This window comes from Lepidochelys kempii, chromosome 14 (assembly GCF_965140285.1).
Source record: "Lepidochelys kempii isolate rLepKem1 chromosome 14, rLepKem1.hap1, whole genome shotgun sequence".
NCBI classification, from domain to species: domain Eukaryota; kingdom Metazoa; phylum Chordata; order Testudines; family Cheloniidae; genus Lepidochelys; species Lepidochelys kempii.
In genome coordinates, this window is record NC_136393.1 from 14981020 (window position 1) to 15003088 (window position 22069).

Consider the following 22069-nt stretch of genomic DNA (forward strand, 5'->3'; position numbering starts at 1 on the left):
CGGCAGCAGCCATACTGCCCCTTGCAATAAGCTCCGCAGGTGGCAGCCTTTAGGGCTCGGGACTCTGCCCTCCAGTTTGCCAGAGCACGCACAAGCCTCTACGCGGTGCTCAACAACCGGCTGCAGTCGCAATCCATGGGCCGCAGCCCAAAGCCTTGTAAGCACGAGGCAGCCTCAGCACAGACCTGCTTCAGGAAAGGGCGGATGTACAGCGTCTTGCCTCATCCGCATCAGACCTATCACAGTGCGGCATACCGCAGCCCGGTCTGGATCTGACCAACCAGACGGCGGTGTCTTGAGCCGTGCCTGAAGTCGAACGCCTGGTGCCGTGACAAAAAAAATGGGGTAGTTGCCAGTAACAAAGATGGCGGTTCTAGCGCTGTTGGAGTAGGAGGCGAGAGGGGCTGGCGGGGCGCCCTGGGGAGCTGCTCAGCCCGCCCGAGGGGGGGACAAGGAAGAGTTCAGGGAAGGCTGGTAAGTACCGTGCAGGCAGCGGGATGACCAGCTGGGCAGTGTCCTAGCCAGGGGGCTGCAGGAGATTCCCCTTCTCTTCCCCCTGGACTCCCTGGGAGCTGCTCTCCCCGGGGGGCGGGGGGACTAGTTCCTGTTTGGTTGTGTTCACTTCTCCCTACCTTACTGGGCTCCCTGTGACCTAGGGGACTGCAGAAGGGGTTGCCAGGTGGAGAGCTGCCTGGATGTCCCGTTGTGGGGATTAGCTACTACAGTTTGCCTGTATTCCCCCTCCCCCATCGTTATCCCCCAGCCCCGAGACGTGGAGGTTTTATCTATAGAGCTGTGAGCGTCTCCCCTCGTGGAGGTCTTAGAGGGGTGGTTTGCGGGAGTGGCAGCATGACCACCATCTTTAACTCTGTTATTGCAGGCCCCCCCTTTGGTATTTTTCTTAAATCCCCAGCTTCTGGAGTCATGTGATTAGATCAAGTCTTGCTTTAATGCAGTGGTTCTTAACCTTTACTGCAGCTTGCACCCCTTTAGGTCTGAAAATATGTTCTCGCACCCCTTATCAAAAATTACACTTCAATTAGCTTAAAAACTTGAAAATTTAAAAACTTTGTAAATTACAGTAATTGTTAAAAAAATGTATAATGTTAATAAATACATAGGTTTGATGAAACAATATAGTTGTACTTACATGCCTGTGCTTAATTGGTGTGTTTGATGATTTATCTTCTAAAAAAATCTGGCATGTCTTGCACCCCCAGAAAGGGCATCTTGTGCACCCCAGGTAAAGAACCACTGCTTTAATGAAAAGAGTAAATTTTTTGCTGGTATGGTTGAAAAATGTTATCCAGGTATACCATAAAGGTTCAAAAACCAGAAAAATGAAAATGAGAGAGAACCCTCAACATATATAGTTTTTAAAAGTCTCTCTCTTTTTTGTGTGTGTGCGCCTTACAAATTATTTTTCAGTGCTTAGGTTTGGCAGTACTGCAGTGGTGTTTTGTGACTCTTGATTACATGAGAGAACTTTACTTTTGCAAGCACCTTCAATACTTGTACCACATTTTGCATCCACGCACATGAGCTTTCTTCCACTGCTGCACAATTTTCCCAGCACTGTTTCAGCGGCACTTGTTTTGAGCAAAGCCTCTGCAGTTGCAGCTTGCCTGGGTTCTTCTGCTCTTTTGCAACAGACTGAAAGCACTGCCATTTCAGCTCTCCTGGTGCAATTAGTCCTCCCAGCACAGGCCTGTAGTGTCTTCACTGAACTCTCTAGTCAAGACTCTGTGCTCCAGGACTTGGAAGAGAAGTGATATTTCTCTTTTAACAGAAAACTGAATGGGAAGCTGTGTTTGGAACTGTGGGATGGGTATCAATGTAGTGTAATGACAGGTTTCAGAGTAACAGCCGTGTTAGTCTGTATTCGCAAAAAGAAAAGGAGTACTTGTGGCACCTTAGAGACTAACCAATTTATTTGAGCATGAGCTTTCGTGAGCTACATCCGATGAAGTGAGCTGTAGCTCACGAAAGCTCATGCTCAAATAAATTGGTTAGTCTCTAAGGTGCCACAAGTACTCCTTTTCTTTTTGCGAATGTAGTGTAAGTGCAGGAAGTGCTGCAGGGACACAATGGACTTGAAACAGGATAGCTAGAATGTAGGGTGCACTTTGGCAACTTGCGCTGCTTCATTTACATTATTGCATGTTGCAGTGGTGGAATGCTCCGCGGTGGACAAAACTATTAGGGATTGGCTCAAAGTACAGCTATACTTCCTGATCCAGCTTGCCTGGGTGTTCCAGTGAACGCTAATGGGGAAAAGGATCTGCACTGTGTCTCAGTTGCTATTTAGCTCTCCTACTCCCGTGCAGCCCTTTTTTGTTTTGCAGAATTTTTATCATCTTGCAGTTCATTTCCACTGTTTAAATGCATTGAATTTCCATTCTTTTAAGGGATTTTAACTTTCTAGTTATGAGACTGCATGTTGCTTCCATTGTGTTTATTGAAATAAACTCCCTGCAGAGGCTTTTTTCCAGCTGAGGAAATTTAATTTTGTATTATTTATTATATAAGTAGTATCAGTGGACCCAACAGTGATCAGGGCACTATGTTGGGCATTGTACAAATATAGAATGAGAGAGACCCCTGCCCTGAAGATTTTATAATCTAAATAGACCAGAGAGGGCTGGAGGAAAGTGATAATATATTCAAGCATCAGAGGAGATTTCCAAAACATGTTGCAGGCTTTAAATATCTCATTAAAACTCACTATAAAATGCTTCCTAGCAGGTAGAGCTTATAAATAACTGCTTTATGATCACCTGCATTAAAACGAGAGCCTCTCTCCAAACTACAAAAATTTGTACATGGAAGGTTGGCTGCAGGTTTGAATCACAGAAACTCATTGATTCATCTTTCCAAGGGAGGTGCCTGTTCTGCATGGCATTATGTTTGCATGATGCTTTTTGTAAGAGTAGGAAATTGCCCTGGTGTGCTTGTTCAAAATTCTTTCCCTTAGCCCCCATGCAGTTGTACAGGGTGCTGTCTGTAGGATGGCTGACACCCTCCATCCCCCATGTGGCTGAATTGCACAGACAGGTGTTGTGTTTATAAAACACTTTGAGCTCCTTCAAGATGGAAGTTTTTACGTTTATTTAAAATAACGTACATTATTCCTAAATAGCTGCTGAACTTTCTTGAACTATAGTGCCTGCCAAAGCACAGTAGCCTGCATCTGACTCACTTATTGGATTACTGCATGGATTGTGCTCTAATTAGTGATATCAGCCAAGTATTCATAGTTGGCATACTTATTTTTCTATAATGACAGGTTTCAGAGTAACAGCCGTGTTAGTCTGTATTCGCAAAAAGAAAAGGAGTACTTGTGGCACCTTAGAGACTAACCAATTTATTTGAGCATGAGCTTTCGTGAGCTACAGCTCACTTCATCGGATGCATACCGTGGAAACTGCAGCAGACTTTATATATACTCAGAGAATATGAAACAATACCTCCTCCCACCCCACTGTCCTGCTGGTAATAGCTTATCTAAAGTGATCATCAGGTTGGGCCATTTCCAGCACAAATCCAGGTTTTCTCACCCTCCACCCCCCCCACACAAATTCACTCTCCTGCTGGTGATAGCCCATCCAAAGTGACAACTCTTTACACAATGTGCATGATAATCAAGTTGGGCTATTTCCTGCACAAATCCAGGTTTTCTCACATCCCCCCCACCCCCATACACACACACAAACTCACTCTCCTGCTGGTAATAGCTCATCCAAACTGACCACTCTCCAAGTTTAAATCCAAGTTAAACCAGAACATCTGGGGGGGGGGGGGTAGGAAAAAACAAGAGGAAATAGGCTACCTTGCATAATGACTTAGCCACTCCCAGTCTCTATTTAAGCCTAAATTAATCCACAGAGGTCTCCCTACCAACACTACAGAAAGAGGGATTCTAGGTGGACTCCTCCTGAAGGTCGAAACAGCAGACTGGACTTCTACATAGAGTGCTTCTGCCGACGTGCACGGGCTGAAATTGTGGAAAAGCAGCATCACTTGCCCCATAACCTCAACCATGCGGAACGCAATGCCATCCACAGCCTCAGAAACAACTCTGACATCATAATCAAAAAGGCTGACAAAGGAGGTGCTGTTGTCATCATGAATAGGTCGGAATATGACCAAGAGGCTGCTCGGCAGCTCTCCAACACGAGTTTCTACAAGCCATTACCCTATGATCCCACTGAGAGTTACCAAAAGCAACTACAGCATTTGCTCAAGAAACTTCCTGAAAAAGCACAAGATCAAATCCGCACAGACACACCCCTGGAACCCCGACCTAGGATATTCTATCTATTACCCAAGATCCATAAACCTGGAAATCCTGGGCGCCCCATCATCTCAGGCATTGGCACCCTGACAGCAGGATTGTCTGGCTATGTAGACTCCCTCCTCAGGCCCTACGCTACCAGCACTCCCAGCTACCTTCGAGACACCACTGACTTCCTGAGGAAACTTCAATCCATCGGTGATCTTCCTGATAACACCATCCTGGCCACTATGGATGTAGAAGCCCTCTACACCAACATTCCACACAAAGATGGACTACAAGCCGTCAAGAACACTATCCCCGATAATGTCACGGCTAACCTGGTGGCTGAACTTTGTGACTTTGTCCTTACCCATAATAACTATTTCACATTTGGGGACAATGTATACCTTCAGATCAGCGGCACTGCTATGGGTACCCACATGGCCCCACAGTATGCCAACATTTTTATGGCTGATTTAGAACAACGCTTCCTCAGCTCTCGTCCCCTAAAGCCCCTACTCTACTTGCGCTATATTGATGACATCTTCATCATCTGGACCCATGGAAAAGAAGCCCTTGAGGAATTCCACCATGATTTCAACAATTTCCATCCCACCACCAACCTCAGCCTGGTCCAGTCCACACAAGAGATCCACTTCCTGGACACTACAGTGCTAATAAACAATGGTCACATAAACACCACCCTATACCGGAAACCTACTGACCGCTATTCCTACCTGCATGCCTCCAGCTTTCACCCTGACCACACCACACGATCCATCGTCTACAGCCAAGCTCTGCGATACAACCGCATTTGCTCCAACCCCTCAGACAGAGACAAACACCTACAAGATCTCTGTCAAGCTTTCTTACAACTACAATACCCACCTGCAGAAGTAAAGAAACAGATTGATAGAGCCAGAAGAGTTCCCAGAAGTTACCTACTACAGGACAGGCCTAACAAAGAAAATAACAGAACGCCACTAGCCGTCACCTTCAGCCCCCAACTAAAACCCCTCCAACGCATTATAAAGGATCTACAACCTATCCTAAAGGATGACCCAACACTCTCTCAAATCTTGGGAGACAGGCCAGTCCTTGCCTACAGACAGCCCCGCAACCTGAAGCAAATACTCACCAACAACCACATACCACACAACAGAACCACTAACCCAGGAACTTATCCTTGCAACAAAGCCCGTTGCCAATTGTGCCCACATATCTATTCAGGGGACACCATCACAGGGCCTAATAACATCAGCCACACTATCAGAGGCTCGTTCACCTGCACATCCACCAATGTGATATATGCCATCATGTGCCAGCAATGCCCCTCTGCCATGTACATTGGTCAAACTGGACAGTCTCTACGTAAAAGAATAAATGGACACAAATCAGATGTCAAGAATTATAACATTCATAAACCAGTCGGAGAACACTTCAATCTCTCTGGTCACGCAATCACAGACATGAAGGTCGCTATCTTAAAACAAAAAAACTTCAAATCCAGACTCCAGCGAGAAACTGCTGAATTGGAATTCATTTGCAAACTGGATACTATTAATTTAGGCTTAAATAGAGACTGGGAGTGGCTAAGTCATTATGCAAGGTAGCCTATTTCCCCTTGTTTTTTCCTACCCCCCCGCCCCAGATGTTCTGGTTTAACTTGGATTTAAACTTGGAGAGTGGTCAGTTTGGATGAGCTATTACCAGCAGGAGAGTGAGTTTGTGTGTGTATGGGGGTGGGGGGGATGTGAGAGAACCTGGATTTGTGCAGGAAATAGCCCAACTTGATTATCATGCACATTGTGTAAAGAGTTGTCACTTTGGATGGGCTATCACCAGCAGGAGAGTGAATTTGTGTGGGGGGGTGGAGGGTGAGAAAACCTAGATTTGTGCTGGAAATGGCCGAACCTGATGATCACTTTAGATAAGCTATTACCAGCAGGACAGTGGGGTGGGAGGAGGTATTGTTTCATATTCTCTGAGTATATATAAAGTCTGCTGCAGTTTCCACGGTATGCATCCGATGAAGTGAGCTGTAGCTCACGAAAGCTCATGCTCAAATAAATTGGTTAGTCTCTAAGGTGCCACAAGTACTCCTTTTCTTTATTTTTCTATAAAATGCTTTGTGTTCTGTACACGAATGCTTCATATGTCTTTACTCCATTTCATATCAAATCACTTTACAGACACACAAGCCTCACAGCACCCCTTTTGTGGTAGGTATTATTCCCATTTTTATAAATGAGGAAACAGACAGGTTAATTGTCTTGGCCTCGGTCACACAGTGGCAGAGCTGGGAATAGAACCTAGGAGTCCAGACTCTCCTCACTGTAATCTCTAGACAGCATTGCTGTTTGTTTTTTCTTTTCTGTGTAGTTGTGGGTTTGGTCTGGCCTGTATAATGTTCTCATGCAGTATCCAGACATGTAAGAAGCACATGCCCAGGGATTTGTTAGCATCGATTACATGATTGTTTGTCCAGTAAATGTGGAATGTTGGCTCTTTGTCCAGAATGCTCCTGTGTGAATGGGGGAGGATGTCTTTCAAGGTGAGCTAGGGGTAAATGGGTCATGAGAAGGTGTGGAGTGCATTACTATCTCCTCCCCACACACTACAATGAGTCAGCTCTGTAACTTTGCCAATCTTTGCCAATTTGTAGTGAGAGAATCTAGACTGTAGATCACTCGTGCAAACTTGTTGCAATAATGTCCAAGTGATTCGATTGACTAGCACCATTCAGTTCTTCGCACACAAGGGCCGTACTTTATTTTGAATGAATTTATGAGAAACTTGAGTTTGGTGGTGGTGTTCCTTTGATGTTTGCTTTTGGGGAACTCCTGGAGAACAAAATCCCACAGACATTGCAGTTGTTAAATACCTGCAGGTGGTAACTGTTGCAAGGAGAATTGTGGGGGGTGTGTGTGTGTGTCTGTCTGGTTACACACAGTAACAAAATGTAGTTATGCATGCAATTCAGTAACCTTGTTTTTAGGCTGGTACTAAAGAGTGTGAGCTGATCTTATATCAATGGGGCCAGTCTTGCCAAATTCATCTTGCTTTCCTAAAGAACCAGTGAGTACAGTTTACAATCCCCAATCTTTATCTCCACTTCCCCTTCCCCAAGGTTTACCTATTGAGGGATTTATAAGGCCCCCGTTACCATAGCATCTGACCATCATGATGTTGGATTATATATGTCACTTCTTTGGTACTATCCATCCTTGTATACATATACTGTGAAATGTTTTAGTATTATGTTTGCTCTTTTGGGGCCTCATCCTAGGAAGCTGCTGAAGACTCACCACTACTGTTGAAGCTGATGGGACAGGACAGCTCTCATCACTTTTCAGAATTGGGCCCCACGTTGCTGTAAATATTAGGTTGTTATTTTACTTTGTCTCAGACTGAATACTAGGACATGCTACTTTCCTATATGGTAGGCTACACCTGGAATAGGGTAGACAAAGGAAACCTCCAAAAATCTAGACTTTTAATTTTCTTTGCCAAAGGAATGAAAGTAATAGACTTTTTCCTTATGAAATATTTTCTTATTGTTTTAAATCTTATATTTTAGCAAGATGGAAATAGTTGTTTTCAGTATAATATACATTCATCACTACTGTCTTCCCTACCTTGTAGTGTTGCTGTGTCCCTGGCAATTAGATTGACTTTGTTAATCTGCACCTGATAGCTTTAGTTTTTTATCTATAAAAGCATGCACCCATCGCTTAAGCCTCTGGTTGACTTTGTTGATAAAACCACTAATAATTTATTGTAACCTACTGCATACTATTAGCTTATTTAGGTGAGGCCTATCAAGGACCTGATACAGAGTCCATTGAAGTCAGTGGCAAGACTTCCAAGCTCCATTTGACAAAGTTTAAATAATGTAAACTGTAAGGCAACTTTCACCCCCAAGAGCTTACTAGTATTTAATAAAGATTGGCCATCTTTATGTTAAAATTACTCTGAAACCTATGTTAAAGTTGTCATTTAAAACTTTTTTTTGGAACGGATGTAAATCCTCCTGTTTAAAGGCATGAGCTAATCTGTAAGTGACAGGTGTTAGGAAGAAACTCCCTGTATAGGCAGGTTAGTCTGTAATTGCTCAGTTCAGACCTATTGTACCTTCCTCTAAGCAGCTGGTCCTGCTAGGCAGGATATTGGATTAAACTAGATAGACCACTGGCCTGACCCATCTGGCAATTACTACTTCGCTAAGACCTTGTCTACACTATGAAATTAGGTCAAATTTATAGAAGTCGGTTTTGTAGAAAGCTTTTTTATACAGTCGATTGTGTGTGTTGCCACACAAATGCTCTAAGCATGTAGTTGGTGGAGTGTGTCCACAGTACCGAGGCAACCATCGACTTCCGGAGCATTGCACTGTGGGTAGCTATCCTACAGTTCCCGCTGCCCATTTGAATTCTGGGTAGAAATCCTAGTGCCTGATGGGGCTAAAACGTTGTCGTGGGTGGTTCTGGGTACATATCGTCAGGCCCCCCCCTTCCCTCCCTCCCTCCGTGAAAGCGAGAGCAGACAATCATTTTGCACCTTTTTTCTTGAGTTACCTGTGCAGACGCCATATCACGGCAAGCTTGGAGCCTGCTTAGCTAGCTGTCACCGTATGTCTCTTGGGTGCTGGCAGACGCGGTACTGCATTGCTACACAACAACAGTTTATTGCCTTTTGGCAGCAGACAGTGCAGTATGACTGGTAGCTGTCGTTGATGTGGTCCAGGGTGCTCTTTTAACTGACCTCGATGAGGTCAGGGGCGCCTGGGCAAACATGGGAGTGACTCAGCCAGGTCATTTTCCTTTTAAGTTTCATCTCATAGCGATTCAGTCCTACTGGCAGTTCACTGTCTTTTAATCTGCAGCCAGCAGAAGATGATGGCCAGCAGTCATACTGCACCATCTTCTGCCGAGCACCCAGGAGATGACGATGGCTAGCGGTTGTACTGCACAGTTTGCTGCCAGAAAGATGTATAAAGATAGATGAAGTGGCTCAAAACAAGAAATAGACCAGATTTGTTTTGTATTCATTTTCTCCTCCCTCCCTCTGTGAAATCAACAGCCTGCTAAACCCAGTTTTGAGTTCTATCCTTGAGGTTTTGAGTTCTATCCTTGAGGGGGCCATTCTGCTTCTCGCAAAGCCACCCCCTTTGTTGATTTTAATTCCCTGTAAGCCATGTTTTCAGTCGCCCCTCCCTCCGCCAGAGCATCGGCAAACAATTGTTTCGCACCCTTTTCCCTGGATTGCCTGAGCAGGAGCAGATGCCATAGCACAGCAAGCATGGAGCCCGTTCAGCTCACCACAGCAGTTATGACCATTGTAAACACCTCGCGCATTATCATGCAGTGTATGCAGAACCAGCACCTGAAAAACCAAGCGAGGAGGCGACGGCAGCGTGGTGATGAGGACATGAACACACTTTTCTCTAAAACCGCGTTCCCCCACAATTTGGAGATCGTGGTGTTAATAGGGCAGGCTCATGCCGTGGAACACCAATTCTGGGCCCGATAAACAAGCACAGAGGGGTGGGACTGCATAGTGTTGCAGGTCTGGGATGATTCGAAACTTTCGCATGCGTAAGGGCACTTTCATGGAACTTTGTGACTTGCTTTCCCCTGCCCTGAAGTGCAAGAATACCAAGAGGAGAGCAGCCCTCACAGTTCACAAGTGAGTGGCAATAGACCTGTGGAAGCTTGTAATGCCAGACAGCTACCGGTCAGTTGGTAATCAATTTGAAGTGGGCAAATCTACTGTGGGGGTTGCTGTGATGCAAGTAGCCAGTGCAATCACTGAGCTGCTGCTATAAAAGATAGTGACTCTGGGAAATGTGCAGGACATACTAGATGGCTTTGCTGCAATGGGATTCCCCAACTGTGGTGGGGCCATAGACGGAACCCATATCCCTATCTCGGCACCGGAGCACCAAGCTGGCGAGTACATAAACCACAAGGGGTACTTTTCAATGGTGCTGCAAGCACTGGTGGATCACAAGGGACATTTCACCAACATCAGCGTGGGATGGCTGGGAAAGGTTCATGACGCTCGTGTCTTCAGGAACTCTGGTCTGTTTAAATGGCTGCAGGAAGGGATTTACTTCCCAGACCAGAAAATAACTGTTGGGGATGTTGAAATGCCTATAGTTATCCTTGGGGACCCAGCCTACCCCTTAATGCCGTGGCTCATGAAGCCGTACACAGGCACTCAGGACAGTAGTCAGGAGCTGTTCAACTATAGGCTGAGCAAGTGCAGAATGGTGGTAGAGTGTGCATTTGGACGTTTAAAGGGTCGCTGGCGCAGTTTTCTGACTCTCTCAGACCTCAGCAAAGCCAATATTCCCATTGTTATTGCTGCTTGTTGTGTGCTCCACAATCTCTGTGAGAGTAAGGGGGAGACGTTTATAGCTGGGTGGGAGGTTGATTCAAATCGCCTGGCCACTGAATATGTGCAGCCAGACACCAGGGCAGTTAGAAGAGCACAGCAGGAAGCGGTGCGCATCAGAGAAGCTTTGAAAACCAGTTTCATGACTGGCCAGGGTACTGTGTGACACTTCTGTTTGTTTCTCCTTGATGAAAACCTGCCCTCTTGGTTGACTCTAATTGCCTGTAAGCCACCCGCCCTCCTGTCTTTGATCACAGCTTGCTTGCAAAGGAAATAAAGTCACTATCATTTAAAAAACATGCATTCTTTATTAATTGATTATAAAAATAGGGAGATAACTCACAAGGTAGCCCGGGAGAGGTGTGGGAGGATGGTAGGAGGGAAGGAAAAGGCCACTTTAAAACTTGTTGAATGCCAGCCTTCTGTTGCTTGGGCTGTCCACTGGTTTGGAGTGGTTGGGTGCCTGGAGCCTCCCAGCCCGAGTTCTTGGGCGTCTGGGTGAGGAGGCTGTAGAACTTGGGGAGGAGGGAGGGTGGTTAAGCAGGTGGCTGCAGCGGCAGTCTGTGATCCTGCTGCCGTTCATGAATCTCCACCAGACGCCGGAGCATGTCCGTTTGATCCCGCAGTATCCCCAGCGTTTCCTCATGCCTCCTCTGATCTTCCTGCTGCCACCTCTCCTCATGTTCATCGGCCACCATCCTGTACTCTGCTATTATGTCCCTCCACACAGCTCTGTCAGTGCTGGACAACTGCATGAGCTCAGAGAACATTTCATCGTGCGTGCGTTTTTTCGCCGCCTTATCTGAGAGAGCCTCTGGGACGGAGGAGGGAGGCTTGAAACATTTGCAGCTGCTGGAGGAAACAAAGGGAGTGAAGTATTTAAACAGATACATTTTACAGAACAATGCCTGTACTTTCACAGTGAACAACACTATTCACATTACATAGCACACGTGATTTTTGGTACAGGGTCGCATTTTGCATCTTATATTGAGTGCCTGCGGCTTTGGTGTTAGAGATCACACACGCAGGGCCGGGCAACGGAATTTGGCTTGCAGGCGGCCGTGGTAAGCCATAGTCTTTCGGCTTCTGCAACCTTCATAACAGCAGCCCCCTCCTTTCCCATACCAAGCAAAGCCCGTTGAGTTGGCCATTTACTGCTGCAGTTTTCCTGTTAATGTGCAGCAGCAGAAACCAAACTAACCCCCTCCCCACATCCAATTCTCTGGTATGATCGCTTTCCCGCTCCCCCCAGATCCCTGCTAGCCAAACACGAACAGCTCAGTGCCAATGGCTCCCCCTCCCACCGCATGGCTAACTGCGGGGAGGATTTCTTTTCAGCCACAGGCAAACAGTCCAGTAGGAAAGGCCACCTCTGAATGTCCCCTTAATCAAATTCCACTATTTCAACCAGGTTACCATGAACGATATCACTCTCCTGAGGATAATACGGAGAGATAAAGAACGGATGTTGCTTGAATGCCAACAAACACCGGGACCATACACTGCCAGGCTTTGTCATGCAGTGATACCAGGTTACTTGATACTAGCATGGCGTGGTAAAGTGTCCTACCATGGAGGAAGGAATAAGGCTGCTCTCCCCAGAAACCTTCTGCAAAGGCTTTTAGAGTACCCCCAGGAAAGCTTCATGGAGATGTCCCTGGAAGATTTCTGCTCCATCCCCAGACACGTTAACAGACTTTTCCAGTAGCAGTACTAGCCACAAATGCATCCCAAGTCCTCAGGGCTACTTAATCATTAAAAAACGCTTGCTTTTATAACATGTATTATATTTAAAAAGGTACACTCACCAGAGGTCCCTTCTCTGGCTTCATTGGTTTGGGAGGGTATTTCAGTCAGTGTGATAAAAAGGTCCTGGCTGTCAGGGAGAACGGTGTGCTGTGTGCTCTCCCCAAGCTCATCATCGTCCTCCTCATCTTCCCCATCTGCAAAATCCTTAGCCATGGCAGAGAGTATCCCATCCTCTGAGTCCATGGACAGGGGTGGGATAGTGGTGGCGGTCCCCCCTAGAATTGCATGTAGCTCAGCGTAGAAGCAGCATGTCTGGGGCTCTGTCCAGGAGCAGCCGTTTGATTCTTTGGTTTCCTGGTACGCTTGTCTGAGCTCCTTAAGTTTCATGCGGCACTGTGTTGCGTCCCTGATGTAGCCTCTGTCCCTCATGGCCTCTGAGATTTTTTTGAAATGTTTTGGTATGTCGTCTTTTGGAATGTAGTTCTGATAGCACAGATTCCTCTCCCCATACAGCGATCAGATCCAGTACCTCCCATTCAGTCCATACTGGAGCTCTTCTTCGATTCTGGGACTGCATGGTCACCTGTGCTGATGAGCTCGCCTGGCCAAACAGGAAATGAGATTTAAAAGTTCATGGGGCTTTTTCTGTACACCTGGCCAGTGCATCCGAGTTCAGAGTGCTGTCCAGAGCTGTCACAATGGTGCACTGTGGGATAGCTCCTGGAGGCCAATACCTTCGAATTGCATCCACACTAACCCTAATTCGAAACGGCGATGTCGATTTCAGTGCTAATCCCCTCTTTGGGGAGGAGTACAGAAATCGGTTTTAAGAGCTCTTCATGCCGAAAAAATGGCTTCGTTGTGTGGACGGGTGCAGGGTTAACTCGGATTTAACGCTGTTAAATCTGACATAAACTTGTAGTGTAGACCAGGCCTAACTGGGAAAAAAAATTAAAATGAAAGGTGTATTTTTTTTTCAAATGCATAGGGCCTGCTCCTGTTAAACCTATGTCTTGGAAGTAATCCCATCACTTGTCTGATTAAGGACTGTTTACTTAAGGGAGTATTTGTGGACCAGACCTCTCCCCCAGATTCGCGTTCTTTGTCTTTGCTGCTTGACTTCTGGCTTAGACCTTTCTCCCGCAGCCCTCACCAACCCCACCCAATCCTTTGGGGGCAATGTTCCGGTCTGAGACTATTATACTGAAGAAGAAAGGAAGGGGTTAGATGTGCATTTCTTGTTAGGAAACCCTCTGAAAATAAGGAAGAAATGCAAGTAAAATGGAAACCACTAACGTTTAGTAGCAAATGTTTAAAAATGTATATTGTAATTAATTTAAAATGGGGGGCCAGGTTTACACTTACAAATTAGATGGACAGAGTCACATTGGTAAAGGCTGTGAGAATTTTCATGCCATGAATACTGTAGTTAGGTTGACCCTGGTGTAGCCACAGCAAGGTTGAGGGAAGAATTCTTCCAATTAACTACAGTGCTGGAAAAATCCCTTCTGTCAACGTAGGAAGCATCCACACTATAGAACTATGACAGCACAGCGGCGGCATCACAGCTGTGCCAGTGTAGCGAAGACATACCTTGGGTTTCAAAATCCATTGCCTTCCTCTCTGATTTCGAGGCAGAATGAGTCTCTTCTTCTGTCAGCAAGAAAAGTGAACTTGCGTGGAATAAGCTGAGGGCTTGTCTACACGAGACATGATTCCACAGAAAGCCAAGGTCTGAATCTACGGCACGCTGGTTTACAGCATGGTAACGTCCTGTGTGGACATTGGTACGGTGCACTAAAATTTCATTTTACGTGTCAAAGCACGCTACAGACCTATAGGAATATCCACATCGGTGCTTTGTGTGTGCCGCCCTAGCACACTGCAGATTCACACTCTGGTTGCCCCAAACATCCCTTGCAGACAAGCCCGAGACGCATCTACAGCCACAGAACAGTGGAAATACCAAGGGAATATTTCTTGAGTACTCTTTTGTTGACAGTTTTTAAGCAACACTACTTCACGTTTATTTGGTAACTTCTTTCAGAGGCTCTCACCAACCTTAGAGATGTAAATGGACTATACCACACAGCTCACCTGTGAAGTGGGTAAGTATTAGCCTGATCTATAAAGTAGGGACACTGAGGCAGAGATGTTATGGTTTGTCCCAGATCAAACAGTGAATTAGGGGCAGAAATAGAATCCGATAGTCAGACTGCTAGTTCATCTGCTCTAATTACTGTACACACTTGCTGGGCATTAACACAATTAACAATGCCACTTTTAAGCGCTCCTTGAAGCCCAGCTATCTGTAAACACAGAGTGATCCAAATTATCAGCTCAGTGCTAAATACGGGTGACTAGGAAGACCCTATGGCATTGCTAATATATATATGTTTTATTCTAAGCTGTTCTTTCTAAGGCAGCTGTTTTTTTCTCATTTGTTTCCCCCATGTTTCTATTCTAGGTGATATATCAGACTTCTCTTCTTGTGGGATTCATTTCTGGCAATGAGATGTTCAGACTCTCTCCATCTTCTTTGTAGATATAATACAGATTGGGAATTATACTTAAATAAAGTGAAAGCATTAGGAATTGAACAGTCCAGGGAAAACTCTGTAGCCAGGAATGTTTTTTCTCTTCCTGGAATATTTGTAACATGGGATGCTTTTGAAGCACAATTTTTTTCCAGGTGCATTGACAGTGTAATTGTCTGATTTTTTTCCTATTCAGCTGCTGCCATCATACATCTTGTATAACGTATCCCATTGTGTTGTTTTTATTGTTGGATTATATAACCTAAATACATCAAAAGGGTGTTGTGAGGCTTAATCAGTTAATGTTTCTGCAGTACTTTGAAATTCTTGATGGGAGATGCTTAACAAATGCAGAATATTATTACTAATATATGAAAACTCAGATTTAAGAAATATGCTTTATAAATGCCCAAATTTGGGGAGATCATGTTTAATTCTAAAGATGGTTATTTTAATATTCAGATGCATCCCTCCAAAGGCTCAGCATCTGATATTCAGACAGGTGTTTCAAATGCTGCTTAGCTGATAGAAACGTGTTGACCTTCAGTCAAGCTACAAGTCTCACTTTTTCTCCCAGGCCTTTTCTGGGCGGGATGGATGAGTTGAGGGTGGTGGGAAAGTTTTGTTTTGCATTTGGAAGGGTTCCGTTTGTTGGACACTGGGACTGATTGTTGTTTCATATTGAATGTGCATGAAGCCAAACGAGTGGGTAGATGCATTATTATAAATTGAAATAAAGAGAAATATTCTGAAATAAAACTATGAATCTCCCTATGTTCCTCTAGGTAATTATTGGCTCAATTCTAGAGAATTGTCACACAATTGGCCCTACATGGAACATAGGTCAGCAGCAGTGAGGTAATGTATCGAGAGAACAACTGAATGTTAAAGACAGCAGTTACACTGGCTATATTATTTGGCTGAGCTTGCAAGGCTTTTCGCTCAGCCTGATGGCATTTCTCTGCGTGGTGTAATTCAATAACTTTTGAATGCTACATCCAATCAGTTCCAGAATTCCAGGGAATGTTCTGGGCATCAATAGGTAGAACCCTATTCATGATTTTGGGGGGAAATCTGAAAACCAGAAGGGATTAAATGTGAGGGGGAGGACGCAGAGTTTCTGTCATCTGCTTAGCAGAGTCATAACTTCAAACACCTCTATAATTGTCTACTGTTCAAAAATCAAGTTGATGGTACCCATTAACACCTTCCGGTATAATACCCATATCTCATCTCTACTTGTCCTCCCAATGGAGTTTAAAATGTTGGCACCCTGCATGACTTATCTCCCAGGCAGAAAGAAGATAAATAGTAATATTGGGGGGGTAAGGGGAAAATGGGGGGGGGGGCACACAGAGTTCCTGGCATGGGGGAATGGGTAGCACACAGAGCCCCTGGCCTGGTGGGCCCTGGTATCAGGAAGAGGAGAGTGGTGGCATACAGAGTCCCTGGGGGAATATGGGAATGGGAGTACAGAGGCCCTCTCATGGGAGGAAGTAAGGGACCCTGGTATGGGAACAGGGAACGGGGGTGCATACAGAGACTCTAGATGAGGGACACTGGTTTGGAGGGGAGGGAGAATGTAGCAAAGTTGTCACTCCAGTATGGTCCCTTTTGTCTAGGTGTATTGGTGCATCAACACTGCCTCAGTTTCCCACAATGTCCTTTGGCCTATTCTGGCTATAGGAGTGACCTGCCCTCCAGCAAGACCACTTTACAGAGTCCAGCCCTTTTCAGGGCCACAGAATCCATTGCCAGAGTCCAACAGAAGTGTATAAAAAAAACAAACATCAGCCCAGTTGGACCAGGCTGGCAGCCACCTCATTGCATGTGTGTCTCTGCTGCTCTAGACTGTTCTCCTGTGTAACCACAGGTTTCTGTGCCTTAGACAGTCCCACATCTAGGGGTTGGTGTACTCCTTCCCTTACTCCAGGTTTCAAGCAGACTACAGCTCATCAGGCCCTTGTCTCAGCTGAGGCTTCCAGCTCACGCACTGAAGAAGCCTATCTACTTTTCTCCCCTTCTTCCTCCCTTTCTAAATCCTGCACCCATGCCTAATAGCCAGTACAAGTGCATCTGGGGAGGAGCTAACTGAATCTCTCACTGCAAGTTAACCTCTTCCAGACCTGTCACCGGGGTGGTGGGGAGGGAGAGGGAGACACAGAGCCCCTGGCATGTGCCAGAGAGGGAATGGTGCAGGGACCCAGGCCCAGATCCTCAAAAGTATTTAGGCACGTAACTTCCACTGAAATCAGTGGAAGTTATAAACCTAAATACTTTCGAGGGCCTGGGCCACAGAACTACTGGCATGTGCTGGAAGGGCTCGGGGGGAGTTGCAGGGAGTCCCTGAAATAGAAGATGATGGGAGAATGGCACACAGGTAGCCTGTGGGAGAAATGGCGAAATGCCAGGAACTCCTGGTATGTGCAATGAGTTTGGCCTACAGAAGCTACGAAGTGTGTGAACCCCTAATTCTATGAAGCCATATTTACTATTTGTATCTCATGATCCTCCCCCCGTACTATGCAAATTGTTTTTAGTGGATACTACATAAATGTAGCAAACAAATTGGGGATTGTTTGATAATAGAATATGTATTTGAAAAACAAGGGCTTTATGTGCAGGCAAATTATATTTTAGATGACTTAATTACTATGACTCCAGTACTGATCTCGCCAGAGAAGGCAGACTTTGTCTGTAGTTTCAGTTGTCCTTGTCATATAAATATCATAGCTTATCTACCATTGGCTATGTTCAAAACTTTTGGTTCTTAGTGAACAAACTCCTTAAAGTGGGATTCTGCTGTGAAAAGATCCGCTTGCTGTGTATATCCAGAGTGGCACAAGAAAGATGTGGGTTCATTGCTTCACTTTTGAAGTGTTTAGGATGGGGGTGGGCAAACTTTTTGGCCCGAGGACCACATCTGGGTATGGAAAATGTATGATGGGCCATGAATGCTCACGGCATTGGGGTTGGGGTACAGGAGGGCATGAGGGCTCCAGCTGGGGGTGTGGGCTCTGGGGTAGGGTTGGGGATGAGGGGTTTGGGGTGTAGGAGGGTGCTCTGGGCTGGAACCAAGGGGTTCAGAGGGCGGGAGGGGGATCAGGGCTGGGGAAAGGGGCTAGGGGGACAGGCTCTGGGCGGTGCTTACCTCAAGCAGCTCCCAGAAACAGTGGCATGTCCCCTCTCCGGCTCCTACATGGAGGCGCAGCCAGGTGGCTCTGCATGCTACCCTGTCTACAGGTGCTGCCCCTGCAGCTCCCATTGGCTGTGATTCCCGGCCAGTGGGAGCTGCGGGGGTGGTGCTTGGGGTGGGGACAGCATGCAGAGCCCCTGGCTGCCCCTATGCGTAGGAGCTGAAGTGGGGAAGTGCTGCTGCTTCCAGGAGCTGTGCGGAGTGGGGCAAGGCCCCGATCCTGCTCCCTGGCTGGAGCGGGGCAAGCCCCAGACCCTGCTTCCCGGCGGGAGCTTGAGGGTCGAATTAAAATGTCTGGAGGGCTGGATGCAGTCCCCGGGCGGTAGTTTGCCCACTTCTGGTTTAGGACCTAACCATTTTTGTCACCTTAAGTTGCGGGAGAGAAAAATTGAATTGATGATGAGTTTCACATCGGTTCCATTCAGACTTTGGGAAAACCCTGTGTGTCTAGGTCTCCCTTTATCGGATAACTAGATAGCTATGGAGATATCAATCAGAATTGTTATTCATTGTTTTTTGGTAGCCATTTAGATTTATGTAGGTAAAGAGTATCCACTCTTTCCAACCAATCTAGTGTATGTCTAACTTCACTGTCCTCCAGAGTCCTCCTCCCTGGCATTATAGATGCTTGCACTGATCTTAGAGTGACACTCCTACACATGCTGAACAATGTGTTTTGAACTTTGACAAGTGGCATGTTTTGCCTTCAAGATCACATTTAATTCAGTTTGCTGCCTGAAACAGAATGTCACTACAGTGCTGAGCAAGGCTGTCTCCTGCACAGCTGTCTCCCTTCATGACCTCCTTCCATTGAAATGGTACTGGAAGGGGGAGCAGAGCAGAGCCACGTTTGCTAACGATCTGGGCTACACTGGATCAGCACAGAGGACATTCAGAATGTTTTCTTCACTTTCTGCTTTTGTGGCTTTGGCCTCCAGGTATCTGAGTGTGTCCTTGCTAGTCAAGGCCATGAGTCTCCTATTTGGGTTAATAGGAAGAAGAATCCTGGAGCTTTCTCAAACCCTTCTCTGAATTGCCATTTTCCTTCATTTTAAAAGTCTATCCTCTCCCCTTTGCCTTGTGCTGAAGTGATCCCTGAGTTAAGGGCAAGATATCAAGGCACTATTTTGCTCTATAGGGGCATACTAAGGTATATATGCCTCCTTCCCATTCTCAGCCCCTCTTTGTCCGCTACACTCCAGTAACGTTTTGTGATCTTTTCATTGCACTTGCTAATTGGCCTGGCATAGTTGATAGCCCATTTTTTGTTTTGAGACCCTCACAGGCAAAGAAACAGTATGGGAATGATGCTGAGTCCAGACTGCTAGCTAATTCTGATGATGTGCCAGCCAGAAAGTAGAGACAGCAAAAGTAACTACAGATGGTGGTTTCTTGTCCTACGTACTCTGAACAATTCATCCCTAGTAAATTAACTGAGCATGTGTAACCTCAAATGCGGATGCTTGCATGAGCGGAAATGCATATATGTGACGCTTAGGTGTGTGGCAGTTCTCCAAAAAGGGCCATGTTTTTGGAGTTTAAGGTACTCACCCTAGACAACCCACATCATGTATCATTTGAAAGCTTATTTTATGTACATTTAGATGAGGTATCATGTGGAGCTGTCAAGTAGTGCTGTAAGCCTGTAGGTGAGGTGAAACAAAATGAAAGTGTCAATTTTTGCACAGTTCCAGAAACACACTGCCATACGACTGTGACTAGTTTTTACTGTTTAAGCTAATTTCAACACCTTATTGTGGTGTTTATTGGTCAAAGCTACCAAATGACAATGTACTAAAATATTTTTATTGATTTTTGCATGGGCAAGTTTGTTTTTTTTTAGAAATGACTAAGCAAAAATGCTGTATATCGACATTTTGTAATATGTTAACAGGAAATGTTTTCACGTTGCGTATTAATTGGCAAAATATTGCACAAGTGGTTATAATAGTTTTCTGTATTTTCAGCTGAAATTTGCTGACCAGATTAGTCTCTCACTGAACATTGTGCACTAATAGCAGTAGTTTGCATGCCCACAGTTTATACTGCAGTGGGTAGATATAAATTATGAATTCCTAACATAATGCTTCTCCATTTGTAAGCTTTTGTACACACAGTGTACCTCTAGTCTTCCTGGTAGAAGATTTTAATTTGTAATTGTCTACACATGCAGTACTAGCTTTTGAAATATTCTAGGAACTAGATTTTTTAATTTAGTGACACTTTTTTTATGTAAAGGTCATTATTAGTGTTAGAGATGACAATACACAGCTTTGTATTATGAATATACAAAAACTATGAGAGAGAGAGACGTTGTCTAACAAGAAGTAGTGAGAATAAAGTCCACAGACAAGTCCTTGCCTCTGCACTGAAGAGGGATGAAGAGCATGTTACAGCTTTTACCAACCATATGATCAACAATATGGCACACTCATTTGACCCTGAATTACCATCCAGAGGTGCTTACCAATGTTCTCTGGAATGCATGTAACATCAGATGTACAAAAGTCTACTCAAAATAGCAGATGTTGGTGAAGAACAACTGGAGAGATATGAGAGATTCTCTTAATGCTGATGGGACATGTAGCTTCTTCAGACCAGTCAAGAAATCTGACATGATCATTTGCTGACATGGCCAAGAAGACCAAATTTGTCTGTCGGGGAGGGACAATCACAGCAGCTCTCAGTCCAGAAATTGTTTTCTGTGGAGCCCTGTCCTTAGCAAGATGCAGAAATGATGTTTCAATGAGAACTGTTCTTAGTCATCCTGTAGGACCTGTGCCTATGTCCCTCTTTCATGGTGATGGAACAATGAGAAGAATAGACAAAGCTGTATTAGGGCATCAGCTGGAAGCTCAAGATGAAAGAATCCACGAGCTAAGAGCATGCAAGAAAGAAATCACAGTGTACATCAGAAATGCCATGGCTGTCGTACAAATGATGGCTGGAGACAAATTCCACACATTTGATTAATTGAGTCCTGCCGAGTCCTTGAGGCAGATCCTAAAAAGGTTTGACAAAGTTAATTTGTAATCGAAGTCTTTAACAGATATGACAACAGTAACTCTGTGAAAACTGCAGAAAGACCGCGCCGGACAGGATCTAAGATTGGATGCAAGAAACACCAGTTGATTGGTGGGTGCTCTGTGCCTCCATGGTAAAAGTTTCTCAACGTGGCATCCAGCAAGCAGTCACGTGTACAATTTCTCTGTGAATATATGGTTCAAAATGTACCTGAGAGTGTAGGAGCACACCCACACTCTCCTCTTTGCTGTAGGCTTTTTGCAAGGTGAAGTAACAAAGTCCATCACCAGTAAAGGTGTTGAAGAAGCCCAAGACTTGTACAGTACTGAAGAATAAGTGGACACAAGGTTGCTTCTGCATATGGTATGTGCCAATATGGCTTTTGAGTCTCTTGATGTCAAAGGAACCATAGTAATTAGGTCACTTGAAGTTTTGGTTCTTGTTGTTCACTGCTTTCCAAAAATGATAATGTGTCGATTGAAATATGCACCATTACTAGCACAACAGACGTGTCATTTCATACCTGTGCACACAATTTGTTACACACCTCAGACCTGACTTCTGCAACATACTTTCTGCTGTACACTAATTAACAGGGTGTAACTCTGTGTCATCCCTGTTTGGTATTTGGGGGCGGGGGGAGTTTGTGTTTAATGTCATCAAAACAAAGGGAGCTTACCGCTTCAGAGATCTTGCCTGTTGGGGGAAGAGTGACACAAGCTGCAATTTTTGCAAGAAGGAAGTCTGTAATACTGCTGTATGATCAGAGTGAGAAAGAAAAGGAGACCCACAGAGACCTGAATTGCTTGTGCCTCAATCTAGTCAACAAAAAGGACAAGTCGCTGGTCAAACGCCGACCATATAAGGACAGTTTTGAAGAATATG

General features: G+C 45.2%; 1 protein-coding gene across 5 annotated transcripts in view; it reads left to right on the forward strand.

Moving 5' to 3' along the window:
- Positions 1 to 336: 336 nt before the first annotated feature.
- The window catches only part of TMEM94 (transmembrane protein 94), a 99529-nt gene continuing 77796 nt past the window's right edge, over positions 337 to 22069 (forward strand). For all 5 annotated transcript variants that reach the window (XM_073311868.2, XM_073311871.2, XM_073311872.2 and 2 more), the window contains exon 1: positions 337 to 474. The gene's annotated coding sequence lies outside the window, so the exon portion shown is untranslated. The remainder of the gene's footprint in view (positions 475 to 22069) is intronic.